General features: G+C 34.6%; 1 long non-coding RNA gene across 2 annotated transcripts; it reads left to right on the top strand.

Annotated features, from left to right (window-relative positions):
- The first annotated feature begins 7,004 nt into the window (after positions 1 to 7,004).
- LOC141713039 (uncharacterized) lies at positions 7,005 to 9,705 on the top strand. 2 transcript variants are annotated; one of them, XR_012571798.1, is made up of 4 exons: positions 7,005 to 7,547; positions 7,935 to 7,999; positions 8,125 to 8,230; positions 9,368 to 9,705. It is a non-coding gene; the product is annotated as an uncharacterized LOC141713039 (long non-coding RNA). The 2 variants fall into 2 exon arrangements; XR_012571797.1 differs by having other exon boundaries at positions 7,008 to 7,999.
- The last annotated feature ends 1,928 nt before the right edge of the window (positions 9,706 to 11,633 follow it).

The raw sequence follows: 11,633 nt of genomic DNA, 5'->3' as shown, positions 1-11,633 counted from the left end.
TAATCGGGACATTGTAGGGTAGAAGGAGTTTATTGTACGGTATCTATTCACTAACAGGTTCTTGGTATTCTAAGCAGTGAATTCATATTATCCGGATAGTCGCGATATGTTGAGAAGCATCACTCACGATGTAGAATAAATGTGATTAATTAATTAATCATATTTAATAAATTAGAGAATTTATATAAATAATGATAAAATAGTTTTATTATTATTTATTTCTACTACCGGCTTAATATTGAACCTACAGGGTCACACCATAAAAAGAGAATGATTTAATGGTGGAGGAATTAATTAATAATGGCTAATAATTATTTATTTATGAAATAAATAATTAATTGGCAAATTTAATAATTGATTAAATGAGATTTAATTGATTATAAATTAATTAAGAAAAGTTCTTAATATTATTAATTAAGGATTTAATTTTTGGAAATTAAATCAAGAGAGAGAATTATTTCTAAAGTGTTTAGAAAAAGGATTAATAATTAAAAGGTGTTTTAATTATTAATGAGAATAATAAATGGGATAATAATAATATTATTTATGGGAAAATTTCAGCTGAAAATTTTGCCTATAAATACACTATTATAGACCCTATTTTATGCTAACCCACATCAAACACAAAACCCAAAAAGTTTGGAAAACCCAATTCTCTCCACCTCCTTCCTCCTCCTTAACATCGTTTTCTTGGTGGATACCGGTGGAGTGCTTCACACTTGAGGAGCAACTGCTAAGGATCTCTGATCGTTGTCTCCGAATTATTTTAAAAGGTTAGATTCGATCCCTCGAATTTTTATTCACGATTTATATGCTTTTATTTGGATTTTATATGTGTAAAAGTGTTTTACCATGCCCCCGCTGCGTTTAAAAATCCAACATCAACTTGAATGCCTTCTCTACTGATGATATGCCCTAGAAACTGCACTTCTTTCAACCAAAATTCGCATTTTGAAAATTTTGCATAAAGCTGCTCCTTTCGTAATATCTCCAATGTCGTTCTTAAATGCGTTGCATGTTCTTCTTCCGTCTTTGAGTAGATCAAGATGTCATCAATAAATACAATGATAAACTTATCCAGATACTTCTTGAATACTCAATTCATCAAATCCATAAACGCTGCAGGTGCATTCGTCAATCCAAAAGCCATCACAAGAAATTCATAGTGTCCATACCTCGTTCTGAACGCTGTCTTTGGAATATCTCCGGCCTTGATCTTTAACTGATGATAGCCTGATCGTAAGTCAATTTTCGAAAACCATGCTGCTCCTTTTAGTTGATCAAATAAATCATCGATGTGAGGTAAAGGATATTTATTCTTGATAGTTAACTTGTTCAGCTCACGATAATCAATGCACAGTCGCATACTACCATCCTTCTTTTTCACGAACAATACTGGTGCACCCCATGGGGATACACTTGGCCTTATGATTCCTTTTTCGAGAAGTTCTTGCAACTGCTTTGCTAATTCCCTCATTTCAATAGGTGTCATTCGATATGGAGCTTTCGAGATTGGTTCAGTCCCTGACGTCAAGTCAATAGTGAACTCGATTTCTCGATCTGGTGGAAGTCCTGGTAGTTCATCTGGAAAAATATCAAGAAACTCGCAAACTACAAGAATATCTTCAATCTTCGGATTACCCTTGTCAGTATCCTGTACATAGGATAAATAAGCTTGACATCCTTGGCGTAGCAATCTTCTCATCTGCATTATTGTTAAGAATTTCTGCTTTTGCTTTTCACCTTCAAATATTACCGTTTCATTTTCTTCAGTTTGCAATTTCACTTTCTTATTTGCACAATCAATCTGAGCATTATTACTAGATAGCCAATCCATTCCTAGAATAACGTCAAACTCTCTAGCCTAAAAGGTATCAAATTAACTGAAAAATGACATCTCCCTATCTCAATATCACAACTCGGGCATACTCGATCTACTGCAACCTGATCATCATTTGCTAATTTTATGACTAACACTTCATCTAACCACTGAACCTCACAATCTATCTTAGAAATAAAATCTTCAGAAATAAAAGATCTAGTAGCTCCTGAATCAATCAATACTAGAGCATTTACGGAATTTACAGGGAGTGTACCTGCAACCACATTCGGACTCTGTACCGCTTCCTTCATTGACATATTGAAAGTCCTTGCTCTGGGCTGATTTTGTTGTGGTAGTGGAGGTGGAGGTAATGCTAAAACTCTTGGGATACTAGCGACCATTGCAACTCCTCTGCAGTCTCTGGCGATATGTCCTTTTCTCCCACATTGGAAACAAGTAACATCTGCTTTTTCCATCAGACATTCTCCAGAATAGTGTCCCCTTTGCTTGCACTTAAAACACATGACATTTGGCTTGTTGCAAATTCCAGTATACTTTTTACCACACGTTCTGCAATCAGGTATAGGCGGTCGAATAAGCCTTTGCTGATTTGGGGAGGAAGTCGATTACCCATCCTCTGGTTGTTTTGTTCTGGTCTCCTAAAGTTTACTTTTCCTCGAGCTTGAAATCCCGGCCTTTTGTTGAAACGATTCTGAAAATTTCCTGGTCCTTTCTCTTTCTGAGCTGCTTCGCTTTCACCTTCAATAATCATAGCCTTCTGAACAGCAGCCGTATAAGTTGTCAGTTCAAACACAGCTACTCTGCTACGAATCCATGGTTTCAGTCCTTGCTGGAATCTCTTGGCCCGCTTCTCATCCGTATCCACTTGCTCTGGAACAAATCTTGCCAATTCAGTGAACTTGGTCTCGTAATCCGCCACTGATAAGTTGTCTTGCTTCAGCTCCGGGAACTTGATCTCCATCTGGTTCTTCATAAAATGAGGAAAATATCTCTCCAAAAAAAGATCAGTGAATCTATCCCAGGTCACCACATCTTCTCCTTCCAAAGCTTTCTTCGATTCCCACCAGTAATTGGCTTCGCCTTTTAGAAAGTAGCTAGCAAAATCCGTCTTCTGTTCTTCCTCAACCTTCACCAATGAAAAAGCCTTTTCCATCTCTTTCAGCCAAGCTCTCACTTTTGTAGGATCCGTGGAACCCATAAATTCCGGAGGCTTTACCGACTGAAATTGCTTAAAAGTGACCGTAGGTGCTGCTGGTGGTACTTGATGTCCTGGATGAGCGGCTTGCTGTAACATCTGTTGCTGGAACTGCTGCTGTTTCTGCTGCATTTGTTATTGCATCATCAACATCTGCTGTTGCATGAGATTAAACATCTGATCCATCTGATTATTATTATTTTGGCCCTCGGTGTTTCCATTTGATGAGTCGGGTTGTGCTTTTCTTTTAGGTGCCATCTTTCTGGTAAATAAACAATGGGTCTTCTTTAATAACAGTATATTAAACTGGTATTAAAACAGTTGATTTGGGAAAATAAAACAGCTTATTAAATAGCTGAATAAATAAAACAGTATGATGTGTAAATAAATAATTTTTAATGCTTTAAAATCTTTTTTTTTTTGAAAACATAAGGGTACAACATGATCGTAAATAAAACAACATTTGTAAATATGCAATGGTAATGAAATAAATGTAAATGCTTAAATAACTGGAAATAAAATAAAAAAAAATATGCAAAAGACCATCTCATATATATATATATATATATACGTAGAACACCAGCTGCAGGCGTCAGTGCTTGATACAAAAACCTATGATATAACAGTCGTACTGCTACTATTATCAGTCAAAGTCAGTAGCTACACTCATACAAACTAGTCATACAATACTATGCTGTCTCTATCTATAAAATGTACATGATACAACACTCCTCGATCTGCTAATCTCAAAATCCTGGTGGCACGTGGCTCAACTCCTCCTGCAATGCCTCTAGCACTGCCTCGGTAAGTCCCAATGCTCTACGATATGCTGTCTCCGCACTAAGATCCCGCTGTCTCAAATCCATAAGTTGCTGAGAACTAATCCGGTGAATCTGATATAGCCTCTTTCTCAGTATATAATCTTGTCGTAATGCTCTGACAGGACCATCTGCCTGCGTCTCGTACAATCCAAGGATCTCTCTGCACTGGTTCCGCCATCGAATCATCTCCTCTCTCTCCGCCTGAAAGCGCTGATAAGTCACTGTATGATGCTCACGAAGATCCGTGCTAGAACCTCGGGAAGGTAATGGTCGATCTACCACTATCTCATCCATAAACTCTGGCTGAGGAAACTGATAAACTCCAGGAATAGGTGCATAAATGGCTAATGAGGCAGGGAATAAGACAGGCTGCTCCATAGGTGCATACGCTGGCGGCTCTGTTTCTGGCTCCACCCGTGGCATCTCTGGAATCTCAACTGGTGGCATAGGAATCTGAGGCTCTAAATGCTCCCACTGCGGAAGATCAACCATGTCAGGAATATCGAACATCGGAAACTCTAACGGTGGAAAATCTGATATCTCTGGCTCAAAATATGGAAAATAATCTACAAAACCTGGTACCTCTGGGGGAAGTGGTATCTCTGGTGCTGGTCCAGGTGGCAATGGTGGAAGTGGTGGCAATGGGGGTAAGATCTGCTCTAACACTGGAGCTAATACCGGTGTAACCACTGGATCTGTCTCGATCCTCTCCGTAGATGATGATAAAGAAGCCATCTAATATACATAAAAATAATAACACAAAAACAATCAAATCACAATCCTAAAACTCATAACTTCTAATCACATAAACAGACAATCCTAACACTCTTACTTTTATCCTATCTCATTTTCCTATCTTATCTTAGCCCTAACGTTCTTATTTTCAAAGGTCAAACCTAAGCTCTGATGCCAACTATAACACCCTCCAAATCCGGGGTATAGATTTGGGGCATTATTAACAACAATTACCAACTAAACCTGCACAAGCAGAATATAAATATAATAATTACCCCGAACTATCACTACTCAGGATCTTTTAAGGTCTGAGTTGAAAACAAGAAGCACATACTACACTTTATTACAAACCCAAATAAATAAAACCTGCCTCAAGAACTCTCTTTGTTACAAAACTTTATTCTATCTACAATCTCACCACACAAATTTTATTCAAACTACACAAGACTTCTATTCAACCCAGCATTACTACTAATCCTGCTACACCTGATCTGGCAATTCAAAGCTCTCTTCGGGAATAGGAAGGAACACTCTTGGTATAAGAGGGTCCCGCTGCTTGACTCGCTTCTTGACTATGCGGGTCCTGATGGGTTTCATTCTCTACCTTAACTGTAAAACAATAGGAATAACAATAAAAGGGGGATGAGCCAAAATTGCTCAACAAGCTTGCAACAATATATATAGTATAAAGAAAGAGAAATAAGTGAACCAATAAGCTGCTGGTTGGAACAACCATCTGAATCTGTATAGGATAGTAATTTGCCAATGCTAGCGAATATCAAATGAACAAGACTGGAAACAAGAACCAACATATGCACTATAACCCGCTGATCAGTCAGGATATAGTGCGGATCTATACCCAACTGCATAGACCCAACCAACATAAATAGTACTCAGGCAACTATGGCCTATTAAATAATGGTCTGGGTAAAACCCAGCCCGTATAGTAACCATCCAGTCCAAGGCTTAGCATCCGGAATAATCGGAATGCTTTTGATATATCCCAACACCAGGATATACCAGAGTATATGTAACAAGGGTAAAAAGGATTGAAATGAGAATAAGGAATTCAATAAATTGGGGGAAATCAAGAATCGAAATGAAATTGAAACAAACATTAATAAATGGGTAACATTGTATATGAATAATGATTATCAAAGGTAACTGATATGATAAAAAGGAAATATAATTCACTATTCTGAATTTATAATAGGGGAAAAACTTGCCTTGCGCGTTCTTATCCTGGTTTAACTCACCACCTTCTGTCCCTAGCTTGCTCTGCCTTGCTAACACTGAACCAATCATGGAAAGATAGTCGTTTAGATAACTTACTATATACGTGTATCTTGAATTGATATCACGCAACCTTATCAGTCTACCCATGCGTTTCTATCTGACTCGCATATATACACATACATTTATACAACACATATATTCACATAATCACGTAAAGCACGTAGCACATAAAGCACATAATCAATTTCTAGTCTTATAATTATTTTTAGAATCGATTCTAGACTCATACCTGCATTACGAGTCTTATTTGATTTTATTATAATTTTTAGAGATTTATTCGACTCAATTATATCCCTATTAGGACCTACGAACTATTAATTATTACCAAACCACTCTCTTACGGAATAAATTACAACTATTTTTATTGGATTCATCTCATTTTTCTGAGTCTAGGGGTCTTCGTTTCGCTCAAATCGGACTAACGGTTGAATTATTATGAATTAAACAAGATTTAATTAATTAATAATTAATTATAAATAATTAATTATAATTAAACAATCCTTAATTATATTTTTAATTAATAATTATTAATTATTAGGAATTATTGTATTTAAAAATAATTAATCCCTAATTATTAGGAATTATTACTATTTATTACAAATTATTATTACTTATTCGATCAGATCGATTATTTACAAATAATCAATTGATTTAATTAACTGATACGCTATTTATCGAATAACTACGAATTACTCGAATTATAATTCATACAACCTGGCTCTGATACCATTGTTGGATTTTAATCGCAGTGGAGGCATGGTAAAACACTTTTACACATATAAAATCCAAATAACACTACTAGAATTCTGTCAATAGACATCGGTACTTAGACATCTGTTGCTCAAACGACCGATGTTAAAGTTCTTTTAGACATCGATTATTTTTTAAATGATATTACTGTGTATATTAGACATCGGTTAATAAAATAACTATTGTTGTTAGTAATAATTAAAAAAGGACGAACATGAATTAGACAACGGTTTATGCATAACCGTTGTCGAATTTTCTTAGACATCAGTTTCAAATTACAAAGTTTCAAATTACAACCGTTGTCACTGGTTAATTTAAAAAACTTTGAAAAAAGACGCGTACAAGTTATACACGTCCTTATTTCATTTTCCCCCAAAAACCAAAATTCATTTCCCCCTTCCTAACTTTTGTTCCCTCCTTGGCTTTCAAACCCCCGACTCTCTCTCTCTCTCTCTCACTCTTCCACTCTCTTTCCCTCTATCACTCTCAATCCCCGACCTCAACTATGTCGTCTCTCACGACCATCTCAATTTTAACTCCAATATCTCTCTAACATCTCAATTTCTCTAATTTCTCTTCTCAATTGTAACCCAGGTGTAACCCTAATTTCTCAAATCAATTGAACTCGAGTTTCAAGAATATAATTATCTGAACCCCGATTTGTGTATGTCTCAAGATTTAAGGGTTTTGTTTCTTTTTCCAATTTTTGTTTTTGCAACACTTATGGAGCTAATTGAGCCCGACCCAGATTTGTGCTTATTGAGGTATGTTTCTCGATTATTAAAATTTAATTTATTTCTAGTTCTTGTTTCAAACAGATTTGTGTTCTCTTTGGAACTGAGATTCTTTGGAAGATCAGTATGGGCCTCTTCATAAGCGATCTAAGTTTGGTTTATCGTCTCTTATGGTTTGATTCTCTCTCTCTCTCTCCCCCCCCTCTCCTAACCCCTCTCTCTCTCTCTCTCTCTCTCTCTCTCTCTCTCTCTCTCTCTTCCCTGCGTATTTAATATTTATATATTTGCTGTTAATTAGTTCCTAATGAAAGATGATTATTCTTTTAAATGTTTTTGTATTTAAGGAAAAATCCCCCCTTTTGTGTTTGTTAGTTCTTGATGATAGATGATTGAGTATATTATATGCATCAAATTATATGTTTAAACAATATATTTCTTATGAAAATTTTGTTTATTGTGAATAACTATTAAGATAAGTACCAGAGCAGCTTTGTGGTTGATTGTTAGTTAATTTTTTTGTGTTTCTTGGGTGCTCATTATTTTTAAATTTTGTTGATTAGAAATCGGGGTATAAATTTTTATATCAATTTATGCGGATGATGAACCTGGGACTTGGGATATAATGGTATTTTTCATCTCTATAATGCACTTTACTGTGTGAAAATCCTTTTTTTGTTGTCCTGCTTACTAATCATTGTTGTCATCTCCATTATGCAATTGTTTATGTTCATACTTTCTCTGTTGTCGTAGCTATCAAGGCAGCCTCTTTTCTTCAGAGAGATAAATCCACAACCTAGGAAGCATACTGTGGCAGGCAACAATCAGATGGTACTGATGAACAAGCAAGCATAAACAGGTATATTGTTGAAGCATTTAGAGTTGTACAGTATCTGTACATGTCTCTTTTACACCCCTTGGTCCAAAAAGAGATCCAGTAACTTTTATTTTTAATTTACTTCTTGTAATGCAATTAGCTTTGTCTTGATGCAGAGTTTCTTCACAGTTCACTCACAAATGTATGTTTATGCCTTAATGTTGAGGAGGATCATTATAATTTTATGACAATCTGGCACTAGATATGGTATATCTGTGAGGATTTTTTTTGTCCAACATCTCTCCTCTTCTTATTACCATAACACAGTTGAGTAGTGTTTTGTTTAGTGTACGAAGCCTGATCATAGCTTAGTCTCCTATAAAAAATCAAACTATGCTAAAACGATACTCTAATCATTCTCAGTTGAAATGTATCCTTTTCTCTTTTACTCATATGCATTCTTTTGAGATAATTGATTAGTGCTGTGATTATTCTATTATTTTTATTTTTTTGTTATGAAATTTTAAATTAGTTGCAAGTTTATAATATTGTGTGTACACCTTTGCTTTGTTGCGTTCTAGGGGAAGCTTAGGAAGATAATTAACATTGTGTTTTGGAGGTGTAGGGTGATTTACATTTTCTTACTGGCTTGATTTGTGGTGTGTGCCTATTCGTTTTATTCTTGTTTGGATTTTATGTGTATATGCAAGTGTGCTTGTTGCCTGTTGTTTCTAGTTATTTTTATCGTTATGCATGGTTCGCGTTGCTGCTTCTGTATAATGCTCTGTCACCCACTACTCTGTTGTGCTCTTTATTCTGCTTCCTACTTTTATGTTTGTTGTGTTTTAGTATGCGAATTGGGGGTCTATGCTGAAACAACCTCTCTACTTTCTTAGAGTAGATGTAAAGTTTGCGTACACTTCACCCTCCCCTCAGATACAATAGGTATTTTGGTTTGATTTTGAAATTTGTTTTCCTCACAATATTCTCTTATTTAATTTTGTACACCAGGAAAAATAAACTACTAAAGATGGCCTTTTGTTTCTCTAGTATAAATTATTTCTTTGATCCTCCTCAACATTAAGGCATAAACATATATCTATCAGTTTACTAATATATATTTGTTTTATTTGATTTAATTTAGTATTGATGTAATGTGAATGGATGAAAAAATGGCAGGCAGTGATAATGTGCAGTGCTATGTTGATGTTCAACAGTAGACAAACAAAGAAAGTGATGGTAGCTCTCCTGCATCTCAGGAACATAATCCATTGACGGAGAACTATAATAATATGTAGAAAAATAGCAAACGATTGAAATGCTTCTCGTACTTTAATTTATTATTTTTGGGTTCATGGTCACAAACCTTATTCAAGTTTTGGAGACGTCGAAACAAGGGTTGATATGGAGCATTGGTCATGAAAATGTAAATAGGCAATATTTGGATCGTACACAAGCTTATATGTTGACCTTGTATTGAATTTTGTAATTAATGATATAGTAGTTTAGTTTTGCAATTCAGTTTTTTAGCTTAGTTTTTTGGTATTATATTATGTATTGGTTGGTATGACATCAGAATAAATCCAAATATTGATTGTTAAAACATGTTCAATACATCAGATATAACAAAGAAATGATGTTAATAGAGAGATATAACAACAGCTGTAAGTGAAAAATCGATGTTAAAAAACTCTATGACATTAATATCCACAACGTCTATAAAAGAAAATCGATGTTAGAACATATTTTCAACTTCAAATATTTTAGCAGAACCGATGTTAAATCATAATTTTAATAACGGTTCTATAAAAATCCAATGTTATATAAACAAACAGACATCGGTTGTTCATCTAGAATCGATTTTAATTCCTCTACATAGCTTATATGTTGTAGGTTCAAATAGATATAATCATCCTAATATTGCAATACCGAGCTTCAAATTATTCAATAATACTATAAAAATGTGATTAAGACATCAGTTGTTACCCTAAAGCGTTGTGTAACATGCCCTTAGATATCGGGTAAAAACCGATGTCTATGTAAAAATACATTTAACATCAGTCGCGAAGACATCAGTCAGTTTTTACATAGACATCGGTTTTTGACCGATGTCTAAGGTGTTTTTTCTAGTAGTGTAAAAGCATATAAATCGTGGTAAAAATATATGGATCATTTACTAACCTTTAATATGCGATCCAAGAGCAACGATCGAAGATCCTTAGCAGCTGCTCCTCAAACGTGAAGCACTCCATCGGTATCCACCAAGAAAACGACGTTAAGGAGGAGGAGGAGGAGGTGGAGAGAATTAGGTTTTATAAAATTTTGGGGTTAGAATAAAAATAGGGTTTATAATAGTATATTTATAGGCAAAATTTTCAGCTGAAATTTTCCCATAAATATTATTATTATTATCCCATTTATTATTCTCATTAATAATTAAAACACCTTTTAATTATTAATCATTTTTCTAAACACTTTAGAAATAATTTTCTCTCTTGATTTAATTTCCAAAAAATTAAATCCTTACTTAATAATATTAAGAACTTTTCTCAATTAATTTAAATTCAATTAAATCTCATTTAATCAATTATTAATTTTGCCAATTAATTATTTATTTCACAAATAAATAATTATTAGCCATTATTAATTAATTCCTCCAGCATTAAATCATTCTCTTTTTATGGTGTGACCCTATAGGTTCAATATTAAGCCGATAGTAGAAATAAATAATAATAAAACTATTTTATCATTATTTATATAAATTCTCTAATTTATTAAATATGATTAATTAATTAATCACATTTATTCTACATCGTGAAGGATACTTCTCAGCATATCACGACTATCCGGATAATATGAATTCACTGCTTAGAATACCAAGAACCTATTCAGTGAATAGTTACCGTACAATAAACTCCTTCTACCCTACAATGTCCTGATTAAATACAAGGCATGGATCTCGTGTCAAGCCTATCTAATTCAATCACTTGCTTACCATTTACTATGCGTAGTTCTATGCAAATTAGAAACTCCTTTCTAATTTCATTCACTCTAGCCAGAGATTCCTGAACTAGCATAAGTGGATCAGCCTTGAACATTCGCTTCCTTCACTGGAAGGGGTAGATCCTTTATTGATCATACATTATCTTCGTGTACAAATTCATATACCCAGTAGAGCCCTAATAATTGTCCCTGGAGACTAAGAACTAAACCAAAGCATAGTTCAGTGTATACAAGATGACTATGATGACCTCAAGTCTAAGGATACTTGTAGAACTATCACTATGTGAACAACTGCTGACACGTGAGTGAACTCCATCAGTTGTTCAGCTGTGCGAGTCATGTTCAGTGAACTTATTCTATAATAAGCACCTACATACTAGCTATAGTGTCACCACACAAATGTCTATGAGAACAGACATCCTTCATAATGAAGCAAACATAG

Source organism: Apium graveolens, chromosome 3 (assembly GCF_009905375.1).
Source record: "Apium graveolens cultivar Ventura chromosome 3, ASM990537v1, whole genome shotgun sequence".
NCBI lineage: Eukaryota > Viridiplantae > Streptophyta > Magnoliopsida > Apiales > Apiaceae > Apium > Apium graveolens.
Note: the sequence above shows the minus strand (reverse complement) of the source record. Positions and strands in the feature narration are given on the sequence as shown.